Genomic DNA, 17872 nt, shown 5'->3' with positions numbered 1-17872 from the left:
AACCTATTCACCAATCGGAATGCTAAAGTCTTTTCGTGATTGTTTTAGCAAAATTGCTCATATGAAATATGGAAAAATAGATACCAAAACCGCCTTCCCAAAATAGGAATTGGAAGTGACTATGGAATAGTCTAAGGGTTTTGAAAACTAATAATGCTAGATTTGAAAGCAAGCTTAAGGAATCTGTCATGGGATTAAAGGAAGCATTGTATATAGGAATTGGAACGTGTTTTCTCATGAAGTAAATAAGAGGATTGACTCATGGAGAAACATAGAAAATTATATAAAGGTCCAATTAGAAGTCTATGTACTCTGTTGTGAAATAACTATCAAATGTTAAATGCTTAGATTTGAAAGTTTTTTGACAATGGACCAAACAAAAGACGATACTTAGTACGTATTGGGTATTAAGTTCTATTGTATAAACTTGATAAAATGTTTGAACGTGTAAAGGAGTTTACCGTGTTAAACATGAATTGAAGGACTTTGAAAGACTTTCGACCCATATGTATAAAACTAAGTAAATGTTTGAACTAAGGATAAGCTAGGCTAAATACTAAGTTAAACATAAAAGACTCTAATAGAGACTTTCAACCATATCACATAGCAAACAATTTAGCAAAGACTTAGTGAAATTGAATGAGCTAAAATGACAAATTAATGGAATAAGATTGAGAATTACTCTGCAATTTAATCATCATGTACGATGTGATATGGAATCGTCACACGACTTACTTGGTTAGAGAATGTGAAGTATGTATGTAGTACCAATCAACCTGAATCTATGTAATAAATCGTTAGATTATGGCCAAGAACATCCAAAGTACTTGGATAAGTAACTAGATGAGTTCTTTACTTGTGGAAACAAATACAATTTGAGAATTGATGTTGCAAGCACAAACCTTAACAAGGAAGCCGTTTATAAAGCACGAGCTAACAATAAGTCGTGGCTTGAGAATGGTAACATGGACGTGCATCCATGTGTAATGTGCAGGAATTTATAGAAAATTTCCATGATCACAAGTGATTAGAGTATACCAAATCATTGTGAGCCGTTTTGAATGAAACCCAAGCAAAACATCATCAGAAAGTATACTAAAATATATTTTGAGAGCATTATTGCCTTAATGGCGGTAATAAAGAAGATGTTCTATGGAAAGTTCGTTGCTGAACGTTAACGATTGTAGGTTATCAAGTTGAAAGTCTCAATCATGAAAATGAGTGGGAGCCATCACTTGGAAAATAAAGCCTAAACCACATATAATCCATGAAACTCTCAAATTTTATCATCTTATTATGTAAATGATCAGTAATGAAGATGCTAAGATTAGCAAAGTAATTATAACTAAACCTATGCAATGAGTGAACGACAACATTCACAATTGCATGAAAGAAATCAAGCATATTAGATATGGGTATGATTTTTATATTGTTTTATAAAGAGTGATACTCTTAAAACATTCGGAAAAACCATTTATCATCAGATGAACCATTCAAGTTTTGGAGTAAGATAAATTTCATGCAATATTTTATCACTCCGTTTGCTATTTAATTGTGGTTTAGGATTAAATAATGAGTCCATTCGATTCATGGAATATTCAAAATAGGGTATCAAGACCAGTCTTGGTAAGGAAGCACCTATTAAGTGAACATTGAATATTATAATCGAAAATTATCTCTAATCAAGGTCATTTAAACAATGGACGATTAATGACCAATTGAGATTAGTGTGTAGTCTGATTTATAGCACCGTTTCTTGTGCTACGAGGATATGATTGTCATAAATCATTTGCACGGGTATTGGTTTAGAACCATACTGGATCGACCTATGAGAATACTTTAAGAGATTAAAAATCGTCATAAGTATACTTCTCATTATAGCTATCTGAACCTATTTCCTCGACCATGAGTATTGTGAGTTCTCTTGTTTGAGTACTAGTCCGCTTTGATGTTGTCAAACATCTGCCATAATAGGGTATTATAACGACAACACTCGGGCGGCTAGGTCCTCTCAGTAAGAGGAGCTACATTACAAGATTGGGAATGTCCCCCTACTAAAAAAGGGAAGATGTCTTTGTTGTATACAAGGCCTCTCATAGAGCGAGATTTTAAAAATGCATGGCCGTGCTCGGATGGATTTTAGAAATCATCTGCTTATTGACAGTCGGACTTGGAATCGGGAAACACTTCTAGATGTAATAAGGATGATGAAATAATCTTACCTTATAGTTCAAGAAGAGACATTAAGCGACATAGGAAAAAGGGTGTACACTAAATGCGCACTTGTCCGGAAGGATAAGTGGGAGATTGAAAGGAATGGTGTCCTTCGAACAAGTGTACTATTCCGTTAGTGGGTTCAGAATTATTAGAAAGCTAATATATTAAGTAAGGTCAAGTCATCGGAATGCCTAGGTGGAGGCCGCTTCCGATCAGTAATATTAATGCATAATTAATATTACAGCTTAAACTTGACTAAACCCTTCGGGTCACACCCTTAACAGTAAACAACCGACTCGAATTAATTCAGAAGAAATTAATTTGTCGCCCGAGTATTAAATATTTAGACGTCGGAAATTTGAGCATAGAGCGTCGAAACCGAGCGTTGGAAGTCGAGTCAAAAATAGTAAATGACGAGACGCACAAATAATAAAAAATCGACAATATTTGCCAAAATACCCCTGGCATCGGAATGCCCCGAGCATCCGAGTGCTAGGGGCATAATGTGCTAAGCATTGGTGGCTAGCATGCGCACCAAGCCAAGCCTAGGCTAGCTGGGGCATGCTAGTGCACCAACGCTAGCAGCCAAAGGCAGCCACAGCCGCAAGCAACAGCAACAACCCGCACAAGGTGTGCGTGGCTTGCTGGCCGCAAGCAGCAGCAGCCCGCACAAGCATGCGTGGCTTGCTAGCTGCGAGCAGCAGCAGCCCGCATCACCTAGGTGCGGGTGGGCCGTAAGCAAAAAGGAGAAGCAAGTAAAGGGAGGGTTTCAATATGAGGGACATGTGTCACAAGGAGAGTATGGAGTGGGGAGAAAGTATGGCCCCCTAATCTCCAAGTGGTCCTCACTTCTTTTTACATATTATAGTGACACTTGTAGATTTATTATTAGTTTGCTTATTTATTTTAATTTAGCTTTAAAATAAATTGTGGAATTTCATGCTTCCACATTGATGGGATAGAAATTCCCATTCTCTCTCTTGTCTATAAATATCCATCTTGGGTTTTGGGAAGGGTGCTTGATTAGGAGTTCAATAGAGCATTGCATTAGCAAAAACTCTTAAACTCATATAATACTCGGGTTTTTGTCGGACCTTGCTAACCTCGAGGTAACGGACCTAAAAGTCGCTAGTAGTTTTTACGAGTGGATTTCTGTAGGAGGCTCGCGTATTTTAAGAGCTTAAAGCTTTCTAGTAAGAGCTCGACTTTGAGGGCGAAGCACGCTTCAAAGGTAAATTCTGATTTTATCCTTTTATGTTTATTTGTTATGCTTTATGGTTTTCTTAATTGCGAGTGGTTCTTTGGGTCGGGGTTGTTTCCACGGTGAGTCAGACTCACCAAACCCCAACAATTACCATGATTGTGGATGTATATTACCTAAATCTAGTTTTCTTGGTAATTACCAAGATTGTGGTTGGGCATTACCTAAACCCAATTTTCTTGGTCTAAACCCGACTCCAGTTCCTTATATTCGAGAGATGCTAGTACTTATGTCTATGCCTCCTCACATTTTAAATTTAAGGTATATTAATTAGACGATATGATATACTATTTTAATTACAAAGTATATAATATTGATTAAGATTGTAAGAAGTAGATAATATTGTTTTATTATTTCTATTATTATCATTCTTGTCTACTTTATACAAAAATATTTCATTATCAATTAATTAATTGAACTTTAACTTTTAAATGTGTTAGTTGTGGACATAAGTAATAGATTATTACATTATTTCACTGGATTTTTCTATCTCATCTTCTCATTACATTATTTCACTAGTTTAATCTTAATCTATATTGACTACTTTGTACAAAGTATTTCATCACCATTATTAATTTCCCTTTGAACTTAAAATGGGGGTAAGTCATGGATATAAGTACTAATTAATAACTTCTCTCTAATGAAATACAAAGTAAATTTTAGTTTCTCAACTCGACTAACACCCCTTGTGATTATATTAGGTGGATTAATTTATTTTTCTATAAAATATCATTAATGTTAGTAACTAATTACAATTATAACATAAAGTATTAATATATAATTACAATTCTTATTACATAACCATTACCTAAACAATAAAATGTATAAATTTTTGATAAATAATTTAAATTAAAGTTGATTATTATTCCAAAAGATAAAATAATCAATTTTGAATGCTAATATCCGTCATAGATGTATTTATGTACCATACAAAACGAAAAACCACAGTTTTATAAAAAAAAGGTTAGTTATTCAAATTAAAATTTATTTTGTAATAGTAATAATAATAATAATAATAATAATAATAATAATAATAATAGTAATAATGATATTAATAATAATAATAAATCTAATAAATTGATTGACTTTGTCGGTTTTTGTTATTTTTTATAATAATAATAATAATAATAATAATAATAATAATAATAATAATAATAATAATAATAATAATAATAATAATAATAATAATAATAATAATAATAATAATAATAATAATAATAATAATAATAATAATAACAAAAACATTAATAAAAAAATCTGAAAATCTTATATTATAAGTAATACTAATAATAAAACTAATAAATAACAATAGCAACATTAATATTTATTTTTTAAAAAATATCAATAACAAAAACAATAATAACAATAATAATAATACTAATAATAACAATAACAATAACAATAACAACTCTTTATAAAAACAATAACCATAACAACAACAATAATTAAATTAAATAAAGCTCCTGAAAAAAAAAAAAAGTATGAACGCAAGAAATTTTAGAATGTCTTGATTAAATTTTAGGCGCTTCATGGTATGAACGCCTGAAATTTTAAAATATCCTGGGGTAGATTCCAAACTTTCATGCGTTACTTAGTATGAATGCCTGAAATTTAAGAATGTCCCGGGGTAGATTCTAAATTTTCAGGCGTTTCTCCAGCAATTAATTACCATTTAAACCAGACAGAGGTGTTTTCTAAACAATCTTGATAATTACCATCCAAACTAGACTTTTAAGTAACATAGTAATTATCACGAATAATTTTGGATCCAAACCAGAACTTTTCGTAACTTGGTAATTATCGTGAATAATCTTGGTAATTACCATCAAAATAGGGCTTTTTCGTAGTTTAACATTAGTCCAGATGCGACAAATAAACTTAACTTTAAAGCTAAAATTAACATGGGCTCAAAGTTAATAATTAGAGTCCATATATAAATAACTCAAGGCTAAAAAAAGATCCAAATTACCTATATTTTTCTCTATATTTATAGTCCTCATTAATTTTAAAATGTAGGACTTTAGAGATCTCGTCTCTTTTGATAGGACACAAAATGAATAAGTTTTTAAGAAAACATTACATATTTGTGTAATTAATATTATCATTATCTACACAAAAGTAGCATAAATTTTATTATTTTGCTTGTTCTTGGAAGTGGAAGCTGTCAATTCTTCTAAGAAAAAACATCTAGCGTTTGTGTTGTGTTTTGTTGTAAAACTGTTATAAGTTTATAAATCATCAATTTATTACTAAGGCAATAGACTGTAAGAGAATAAGACCTATTGAATTGAGCCACTGTATGAATAACCCAAGCCTTAAATAGGAGCTAAGTTATTCATACTGTTGAAAGAGAGGCTAAGTTTCTCTTTTTATAACGTCTTTATGTTAATACTCTCTATTTTCTTTCAATGTGGGACTTTTTTTGCCAAAAAATTACTCTATAATACTAGCTTAGTTTTTTCTTCCTTCTTTTTCCTATTACATTGTTTCATTTGTTCAATCTTAATCATTCTTGTCTACGCTTGAAAGTAATTAATTGTTAGGGTTTAGGCTGGGATGTTGTCGACGAGGTCGGGATAAGGGGAAGGGGAGTGGGGTGGATCGCCGGTAGGATTTGGGGCTTGGTAACCGGCGGGAGGAGGATTTGGGTCGCCGGCAGCCCCGGACGGTGGGTGAGCATTGGTAAAGGGGTGGCTAATTTTTTTCTTAATAATTATTTCTTAATGTTAATTTTGGCCTTAAAGTCAAGTTTAACTGTCGACTTTAGACTTAATGTTAAACTACGAAAAAGACCAGTTTTGATGATAATTACCAAGATTATTCACGATAATTACCGAAATACAAAAAAGTCTGGTTTGGATGGTAATTATCAAGATTGTGGTTGGACAACACCAATGTTCGGTTTGGATGGTAATTAATTGTAGGAGAAATACTTGAAAGTTTAGAATCTACCCCGGGACATTATTAAATTTCAGGTGTTCATACCATGAAACGCCTAAAATTTTTAATGTTCCAGAAGATTCTAAAATTTTAGGCATCATACCAAGAAACACCTGAAAGTTCAGAATCTACCCCAGGGCTTTTAGGAGTTTAGTTTTAGGACATTTAATTAATTTATTATTGTTGTTATGATGGTTAAATTAATTAGGAATAGAAAGACCAGTTTAGTTTAGTTTAGTGTTTTTTATTATTATTGCTAATTTTATGGTTTATATATATATATATATATATATATATATATATATATATAATTATTAATGTTGTTATTGTTATTTATTAGATTTGTTATTAGTTAATTACTAACAGTAATGATACTTTATTAAAAATTATACCTTGTAATTGTAATTTGTTCCTAACATTAATGAGACTTTATAACAAAAATTTAATCCAACTAATATTATCATATTATATTTTTATATTTCTGATTTGCCGTCACATTAGACCACCGTAACACAACGGTTATGAATAGGTGTAAAGCGTCATTTGAAGTATGCCTACCGACAGGCTAAAGTCGTATCACCCAATTAAAAGTATTTATAAATCCTCTAACTAATGCAGATAGGGAAGTCGGGTCGAATCCATAGGGAAACTGGTCTTTCTATTCCTAATTAATTTTTATAATCTAAATTATTAATTAACCAAAATATTGTAATCGAAGAATAACTAAACTACTAAGAGTAAAAGTAGGGAAGAGTAAGAATAGAGAAAATCAATGAATAAAAGACCTAGGGCATATGTTCAGCAATAAATAATATTTTAGGGTAAAACATGACAATCAATCATCAATGCATCAATTAATCTGATCATAAAGGGCTTTCGCTACGTATTACAATCACAAAGTTAATTTACCAGTATTAAATCTTATCTCTCGAATCTCGACTTAACCATTTATAAATTAGCCAGCCTATTGTAACTAAGCCTAAACATCAATTCTCATCTCTCAAATCTCGAATCAATATTCCTAAACTCGTACAATTAAACCAGGCCTAATCTAATTGCATAGCATTAAATCAATCAATAGGAAATTAATTAAGCATTGGCAATCAACAATCATAAATTACCCCTTCATATTTTTTATTGGATTCCCATAAACCCTAGAAATAAAACTACTCACACATAATTAAATCTAAACTAAATAAAGCAATTAAACAAGTCATAAGGAATAAAGGAATAAAATTGCTGAAATTAATAAACAAGAAATCGTTACCAAAATCGATGGAACTACAAATTTGAGTCAAGAACAATAGTAAAGGTTGAGAGAAATCTAGAGAGAGAAATAATCTAAGTAGAGAGAGAAAGTCTAAGAAGAGAAGTAAAACAAAAATAAATTACTAAATCGTACTTAAACAAACTCTACAAACAATCCTAATTAGAAACTAAGAATTCGGCGAAGAAGTTCCTCAGAAACACATGCCCGATCGGGCGAAGGGCCGCCTTTTTCTTAGCATCCTCTTCTAAGCAGCCGCGCTCACTAGTTGAAAAAAGGTTATCCGTAACGGGCAAAAAGGGCTCATCCGTAACGTGCAGCGTCCGTTACGTATGCTGCCGTTACGGATGGCCATTATTATTCGTAACGGGCACCGTCCGTTACGAATAACTACTTATTCGTAACGGGCACTTACAATGTCCGTTACGAATAACTACTTATTCGTAACGGGCGTTTCAGGTGCTCGTTACGAATAACTACTTATTCGTAAAGGACGTTTCAGGTGTCCGTTACGAATAATTACTTATTCGTAACGGGTGTTTCAGGTGCCCGTTACGAATAACTACTTATTCGTAACAGACGTTTCAGATGCCCGTTACGAATAACTACTTATTCGTAACGGACATTGTAATGTCCGTTACGAATAATCTTCGAATAAGACAAAAAATTAGGGGTATTTGTAACTAGCATTTCAGGTGCTAGTTACAAATACCCCTATTCTTCTTTCCATTTACCACCCAAATTATTACATTCTAAAAGACTTATTATTCCTTGACCTTGACAAACAACAATACTAATAACACCTGCATATTTGCAGTAAAATATCATGTAAATGCTAGACAAATCCTGTATTACATACTGTACTACTACTTGTTTTTTTTATACTCTCCTATATACACTTATGACTTCCTGTCAAATTCTCAGCAAATTTCATCTGACATCATTAGAACAGTTGCATCTGCATTCTCTTGTCAGCATTCTCTTCCTAACATTGTTTTTCATCTGCATCAGTTGCAGATAACATATCCCCTGCAGCTGTATTAACCGGTCTCTCGGACTCATCGATATTCCCTGAGGTCGAACCAGGAAGATTATGCATGACAGAGGAAGATGGTGGTCAAACTAACTCACCACTCCCATGAGCAGACTCCATAATAATAATGCATGACCCAGCACAAGCCTTCTGTGTACTTTACTTTCAAGACTTGAAACCAAAACAATATTAATCTAATAGTCCGGATAAACTGAAACAGTAAACAAAACACACTAGTAGAGAAAGACTTCTACATAACACCACATAAAAATTATCTGGTCACAGCCCATGTAAAGAACTAAAGAAGGCATCTTGATAAATATTCTCATCACCTTCACAAGTATATTATCTTTTATAATCCATATAAAACTCTAGTGTATACTCAATTTACAAAGAGTGTCAATGTTCCAACTTTGGCCATTAGGAACAAAACAGCATTATACACTCTTATCAATTAATCAAAGATAGCAACAGATAATATAAAAAGAGGCCAACATAAACCAAATTGATATACAGCTCTAGAAGAATAGTCTGATGTAAACCAAATTGCTTTACATGGAAATGTTACAAAGATAATAAAGAAAACAAAAGAAATTTGGTCTAATATCCCTAAATAAAAAGTAATAAAAAGAATATGATCCTTCTTCCTCCTAATAGACATATTAGCATCTATATATCCATAGCATACCTTCAAAAATAGTCAAAATTCAGACCATAAATCACTGATGGGCATACATATCATTTCCAAGATACCATTAGTCACTACAGAATTGTAAATTATCAATCTATGTGAAAGTAAAAAGCATTATAATACACTTATCATAAAATTATGCATAAAAGAATATTAATCTGACAAACTAACAATAATTCCACACATTAAATTAAAATAATAATAAGAATAATAATTAATGATTCAGTTGTGCCATGGCTATATGCTTTAGATCAATTAGTGCAATAAGGCCCATATACAGGGTCTATTACACATCATGCTTTGACAGGACACATTAAACTTCATTAACCTAATAAAATCAACATTACTTGCACCATATTACTCCGAAATTTTATCAACAAAACTCTGCATACCATTAACATCAAACCTGTATTTCTTTTATGAGGAAAAACCCATAGTTTCTTAACTTCTCAGCCAAATTGATATCAAAGATCCGAAACAGAGCCAGACAATCAATGGAGAAAGATTTCCATTCAAACGAAATTGAATCAGCATTAATGAAAGAGAGACACAACTTGACATACTACTAAGACATTGTTTTTACACAAAACATCAACCAATATAAGCATCTATATAACCCTCTAATATCTCCTACCCCCCCCCCCCAAATATCAAGTAGTAGAGTATTCAAGGAAATTTTAAAAAATAGAAAATAAGGGTAATCAATCAACCAAAGACATTCAGATGCCTATGATTATTCAATCAACCAAAAACAAGTCTTTGGATGCAAATGCATAGCATTACCCTTCATATGATTATTCAAGGTAAATGTTTCAGGCTACCACAAGCACAATGTACAACTAATACTCCCTCTTCGGAGGTGAAAACTATGATACTTTGCGGATCATGAATAGTCTACTCCGCACACACACACAAATATTAGTATTGTACAAAAGTCAGTTAGAACAAACAACTACACACTAAGTAACAGCAATGCAACCCAAGCAGAAGAGTAAAACGATCAATCTACAATGAAAATTTCTTCACTTCTCAACCAGTCTGAAACATAATCAACCAAAGAATAAAATAACAATTCGACACTAATATGATGATATCCACTTACTCCATGATAAAAGAGATACTACAAAGTCATACATTGTTAACATAATCATTGAGTAAACTAAATTACGTTACTTGTTCTTGGTCAGGTCAAGCCACCATGCCTAATACATCAGAAAAAGGAAAAAAGCCAGATATTCCTAGAATTCGATTGTTATCATTTTAACAAGGCAGCCAAATCTTTTATACTGTGCATAATATAATTTATTTGTTAGAAGTCCGCAAACAATTTAGCCTCAACTCATATTTTCCTCCCTCATAATGGATATAACATACTACTACATAGGCACATACAACTTCAAACATCAATAGAAACAGGTTAGATGATGATACGAAGAAGAATCATATAAAATACAGATACACACCATTTTATATATTTCATCATTCTAATCAATCTAACAACTTATAGAAACACTAAGCCCTTGAAAATTTCTACGGGTATTTAAACCGATCAAGAGTCTCACCTGTCTTAATTCATGAGCCTTTTTACTATCATGATCCATGGCTGAACTAAGAATTAAATTAACGACAAACCCTCAAATGTAAAACAGATATTCAATGAAAAAAGGTATTTTACCTCAGATCTGCTTTATTCCAAACTATAGCCAAGATCTCCAGTCGACAGAAGACACCATCAGCGATGAACTTTCGCTTCTTGCTCATCTGAATCGCCATGATTATAGTGATTTTTGAGGACAGAGAACAGAGAAGATAACCACCGAGGAGAGAGAACAAAGAAGAGAACCGAGGAGAGAGAAGAGAGAGACGGCTGCAAGCTTGCAAATGAGGAGGAAAAAGTAACAAAATGAGGGTTTTTCAAAAACAAAATATCCAGCAAAATTAACACAAACCCATAAATCATCCAAATCAAGTCACACATATTAGATCAAACAAACCCATAAAGAAAAAAAATCAAAATGAACCCAGAAAGAAAAATTAAAATAAAACCCCCAAAAAAGAGAAATTAGTTCACCTTCAGAGATAGAATTTTGAATCTCGACACATTTTGCATTCTGAATCTACCGAATCTTCGCGAGTAATTCACCAACAGGACCCGGAACCACCATCGAAGCATCTTCAGTCGTAGAAGTTAGGGCACTATCTTATGCTTGTTCCGTTGTTCGTATATCCACATAGAGATGAAAAAAAATGGAGGAGATTGAGTGAGGAGAAGAGGGAGATTGAGTGAGGAGAAGAGGGAGATAGAGTGAAATGATAGAGAGAGGAAAGAGGAGCATGACGGCTTAAGAAGAGTGAAAGTAAGGAACCCTAGTTATAACTATAAGAACGGGCTTTTCTCATTAGTTGGGCCAAATTCACCAGTTGTAACGGGCGCTATCTTGTCTGTTACGAATAAATAAGTATTCGTAACGAACATTATATTGTCCGTTACGAATAAATAAGTATTCGTAACGGACATTTTATTGCCCGTTTGAATACTTATTTATTCGTAACGGGCAATATGGTGCCCGTTACGAATAATATGTATTTGTAACGGACTGTTATTTTGTCCGTTACGAATATGTTTATTGTAACGGGCATAACTTTGCCCGTTACAAATGGCCTGTTACGAATGAAAATTTTTCCACTAGTGGCTCGATCGAGCTAATGCTCACCCGATCGGGCGCGCCTTGCTAGCAGCACATAGTTGCTCACCCGCCCGATCGAGCGTATGCTTGCCCGATCGGGTCCGATACCACATCAAGACTTGGACTTCGATTGGGCTTTAATTCTTTGGCCCAATCCGGAATTCCTCTTCGGGTCTTGAATACTTGGTCCAAATGCCCCGGCATCACATATACTGAGACCTCAATCACTGCCTTGATGACTATAACTGGCCTTGGGCTTCAAAAACGGTCGTGCTCCACCAATACCCGTAGTTGCTCCATGAAAACCCGGGAAAATGCTCCAAAAGTGCAATTTCCTAAAAAACTCAAGCAAAACTACAAAAACACTAGCAAACACCAATTAGTAATAAAATTGGCTTTAAAGAGCCAAAAACACTACTAATTATGACCAGGGGAAGGGGGTAAAATACTATATAAATTAGACACATCAAACTCCCCCAAGCCAAACCTTTGATTGTCCCTAAGCAAAGAGCTCATCAATGAACATATAAAACACGCCGCATCCCAAGTAATCATAATCAAGAACAAACGATTCAAAAAAAAAATCTAATAAACATGCTTCAATGTCAATCAATCTCATTCATCTAATCACTCTTCCTCTCCAACAATTGTCAAGTAGAGCAAACCACATGAGCATATAGAATTCAAGACTAGTGCTCACACAGTCAACTCTCATTTATGTGGCAAGTAAAAGATGTACTCGATCGCTCTCCAACCAACCCCTTTAATGTGAACAATGCCCTCCCAACTCACACTCTCGTGTGTTTAACAAAATGTACACTCAACCTACTAGTCGACTCAAAATATGTCAAATCATAACTTGCATTGATAAACAACACTTTCACATTCATACAACTCTATGCAAAATGGTCGGAAGGTCTTTAAAGCTTGTAATGTAAGGCTAGGGTAAAGGGTAGGATAAATTTAGGAAAATGTGAGAGAAAAACCATGCTTAAGGGAGCCATATCCTAACAAAACCCAAGGTCAAAATAAACAATGACCAAAACATCTCCAATCATAACTTAACTCCCCAAAAGTTCGCACAAACAATCCCATACATAACAACAATCCCAACACTTACACATTCACTCACAGAAATATGATAATAAAGAATGAGAGTGAATTAAAACAAACTTTGAATTCATTCCTTTTTTTTCTTTTATTTTTCTTCAAACTTGAACTTCTTTTTTTTCATGAATTTTTTTCTCTTTTTTTTAGTTCCTTGAGCAACCTTCGCATAGAACATTTGAAACAATTTTTTTTTCTTTTTGCACTTTTTTTTTCCTTTTATCTCACATTGGAATTTTCAACTTTGAAACAAAAACTATCAACATTTTTCCAATCACAATATTAAAAGAACAATCACTCTTATTTTATTCCCACATTGTGCAATTAAAGTGCACATCACAACTCCCTCACCTCACCAACTAATAGCTCCCCCAAGCCAAGCTTGGGACTAGTAACCAATGGGGCTCATATAGGCTTGAAATGTGGCTAAATAATCAATATAAAGGGCACAAGCAACAACATGAGTAACAAGAAGGGAACAAATGAATCTAATATCGTCTGAAGGCTACCTAAAAGAACAAATGCCTTCGTACTCCTCAATGTGCATAATATTGAGCCATACAAACAGTTCTAATAGATGCAAACCAATACTTAAATTCCTTGACATACCAGGAACTATCACACAATTCCTAATCAAATCAACTAGTCAACCACTATATTCACAAACAGTTGGCTAAATTGACGCATGTTTAGGTATCCGAACAATTAAATTTCAAATCATAATCAACAAATTCACAATGCTCATTATCATATACCAAGAATCAAAACAATATTTTTCAAGTATGGGACACAGGGAAGCATGATTTACAATTCATTGGAACGTATTTTTGGATTTTTTTTTTTCAATTTTTTTTGTATTTTTCATATAGGAAAGCAATAAAAACTACACTAGAAAGCAATTTAATCTATACTAGAAAGCGAAAAATAGAGAAAAGAGAGAGAGAGTTACCATATGTACAAGATCATCTCCCCCCCAAGCCAAATCAAGCAATGCCCTCATTGACTTGGGGTGTAGCTAGGAGTAGCTACTCCTCATCATGATCCTCATTCGTCCTCGAGTAGCCACCTCCATGGCTAGAGCTGGCACAACCATGGCTCGTACCAACGCCACCATAACCCGAACCACCTGCAAAGTAGTTCACATTCCCCCCCATCCAACCCAAAGGAGCATCGGCCCCATAACCATGGACCGAAGAATAGTCCACGTAACTACCTTAGGCAGTGGAGGTCGAATACCCTCCTTGGGGGTATTGAAACAAGTCAGGAACAAGAGCCTCGGGGGGGGGGGGGATAGCCCCTCGGCGTGTATAATCATCGTACATGGGGTATAAACCCCTCCAAAGGTTTCTCTCCACATACCCAACCCTTCTATCTAGAGAACCTACTTTAGAGTCCAGGTTTTGCACCAATCCCTCTACTCTCCCCTGTCCCCTCTCAATCCTATCGAGTTGGCTCCTAAAAGCCAAAAATTCATATGGGGAATGAGGGTCAATGTTGTAATCAACGGAAGAGGTAGGGATATCATATGTGTAGGGTTGGAGTGGTGGTTGGAATTGAGGTGGTGGGTGGGGTGGTGTATGGTGAGCCGCTTGAGGCTCTCCTTGACCATCTAACTCAAAAGTGTAGGAAGGCTTTCCCTTCTTAAATTTAGTCAAGGTGGGGTTGGGTAGCCTAAAGGCTTGGTCTCTCCTACCCGACTCTCGGTGGACTATCCACCATGTCTCACCACCCATGGGTTAGACCCAGTTAAGGCCTCCTAGGTAAGCAATATCCATAAGGGTAGAACCCTCCACTTTCCTATGGTCGGTCGGGGTGAAACCTATATGTTTTACCATAATGTGGGTAATAAACCCCCCAAAATAGATAGGTGCCCTAGACCTACCCCCCATCGGCCGCGTTGGCCGTCCTTTGGAAGTGTTGGGCTATCCTATGCGGTATGTTCAATTTTTCGGCGCTAGGAATCATGTAGGAGGCCAACAACTCTAGCTCATCCCTCCTTACATTAGCTGGCTCATGCCTCCTAAAGATGGTGAGGCCAACAAACCGTTGCCAAAATTTTGGCATGAGATGTTCAATCCACGTCCCCTTGGCATGTTGGAGTTTACAAACCCTCCCCTTTGAGTTTTCTATAGATCACAGCAATATGGTCTTGGGAAGTTTCAATGGGATTATCCGATTTTATCTCAAAACAATTTACCAAATTCTTTCAAAGTTATACGCACATCATTGTTAAGGAATCGGAATTGAACATAAGTAATCAAAGCATTAGTTTTAATCACATTGAAACGAGAAATAAATTCCAAAGTCAAATAATCATAAGTGTAATAATGCATTTGAAAAAAGTCACTCATTCCAATGCCCTAGAATAGTTTTTCTACCGGTTTATCAAGTCCTAATCTAGACAATGTAGGGTGATATACAAAGTGTGTAGAAATAAATTCGTATCACCCAATCAAAAGTAATTCCTAAATCCTTTAAGTAATGTAGATAGGGAAGTAGGGTCAAATCCACAGGGAAACTGGTCTTTCTATTCCTAATTAATTATTATAATCTAAATTATTAAGTAACCAAAATATTGTAATCGAAGAATAACTAAACTACTAAGAGTAAAAGTAGGGAAGAGTAAGAATAGAGAAAATCAATGAATAAAAGACCTAGAGCATAGGTTCACTAATAAACAATATTTCAGGGTAAAACATAACAATCAATCATCAATGCATCAATTAATCAGATCATAAAGGGCTTTCGCTACGTATTACAATCACAAAGTTAATTTACCGGTATTAATTCTCAACTCTCGGATCTCAACTTAACCATTTATAAATTAGTCAGACTATTGAAACTAAGCCTAAACATCAATTCTCATCTCTCAAATTTTGAATCAATACTCCTAAACTCGTACAATTAAACCAGGCCTAATCTAATTGCATAGCATTAAACCAATCAATAGGAAATTAATTAAGCATTGACAATCAACAATCATAAATAATTACCCCTTCATATTATTTATTGGATCCCCATAAACCCTTGAAATAAAACTACTCACACATAATTAAATCTTAAGTAAATAAAGCAATTAAACAAGTCATAAGGAATAAAGGAATAAAATTTCAGAAATTAATAAAGAAAAAATCGTTACCAAAATCGATGGAACTATAAAGTTATGTCAAGAACAAGAGTAAAGGTTGAGAGAAATCTAGAGAGAGAAATAATCTAAGTAGAGAGAGAAAGTCTAAGAAGAGAAGTAAAACAAAAATAAATTACTAAATCGTACTTAAACAAACTCTAAAAACACTCCTAATAAGAAACTAAGAATTTTGCGAAGAAGTCTCCCCAGAAACACGCGCTCGATCGGGCAGGCGCGCAACTATGTGCTGCTAGCAAGGCGCGCCCGATCGAGCGTATGCCTGCCCGAAAAGGCTCGATACCACCTCGAGACTTGGACTTCGATTGGGCTTTGATTCTGTGGCCCAATCCGATTTCCTCTTTGGGTCATGAATACTTGGTCCAAATGCACCGGTATCACATATACCGAGCCCTTAATCACCGGGTTGAAGACTCTAACCGGCCTTGGGCTTAAAAAACGGTCGTGCTCCTCCAATATCCGTAGTTGCTCCATGAAAACCCGGGAAAATGCTTTAAAAGTGCAATTTCCTACAAAACTCAAGCAAAACTACAAAAACACTAGAAAATACCAATTAGTAATAAAAGTGGCTCTAAAGAGCCAAAAACACTACTAATTATTACCAGGGGACGGGGGTAAAATCATATATTAATTAGACACATCACCTACATTAAACATGTGGTGAATATGCTTGGTACTCATAAGAAGTGGGAATGGACATAATACGATTAGAGACAAGGAAAGTAAGGAGCCACCAACAAGTTTTTAAGGAACTTGTAAATTGTTCACGGATCATGAAAGGCAACCACGAATAAAGGGACAACGATAGGAAACAACGATTGACCCGTGAAGGTTACACCCCATTCATAATCCATGAGATTACTAACTCCATTTGGTTCGGAACCACGAAAGGAGGATCAGGGATGACGGTACGCAGTAAGTCATGGAGTTACATTTGCCCGTATTGGCCTCTACTCGATTCTTATAGTGAAAAGTGATTCCTGCGATCTCAAACGAATGCAAACAACGATTCAATTTTCTCCAAACTATTATTAAGCTAAATTGGTTGAATATTAATGCAACAAATAATTCTAAAATATTGTGATCACTTGATTAAACAACAAGATTAAAAAGCTGAACCTAAATCGGTCGTCCAAATTATCTTATTAGTCGTGATTTTCAATTACATATTCCCTTTAACATTCAATATGGTGATCATAAAAAATATAATAAAACCAACATTAATATTGGAAGCATTTCAACAATAAATTGTTAGTCAAATCAAATAATAATAATAAACCTAATCATGATACTAGCAATATGAAAATAAAATAAATAATTAAATTAATTAGTTACTCACATTTTGTGTGCTCCTTTAAATTGCTACATCATGAATAAATTGTTAGTAACGTCAATAAAAATATAAATTAAATTGAAACAATTAAATTTAAAAGTAGAGTTAATTTGGTCTAACCCACAATTAATTATACCTTTCATGCCTTGGTTTAAGGACGGATCCTTCGAGTGCTTAAGGAAATACTATGG

Source organism: Chenopodium album, chromosome 4 (genome assembly GCF_948465745.1).
Source record: "Chenopodium album chromosome 4, dcCheAlbu1.1, whole genome shotgun sequence".
In the NCBI taxonomy this organism is placed as follows: Eukaryota; Viridiplantae; Streptophyta; class Magnoliopsida; order Caryophyllales; family Amaranthaceae; genus Chenopodium; species Chenopodium album.
Note: the sequence above shows the minus strand (reverse complement) of the source record.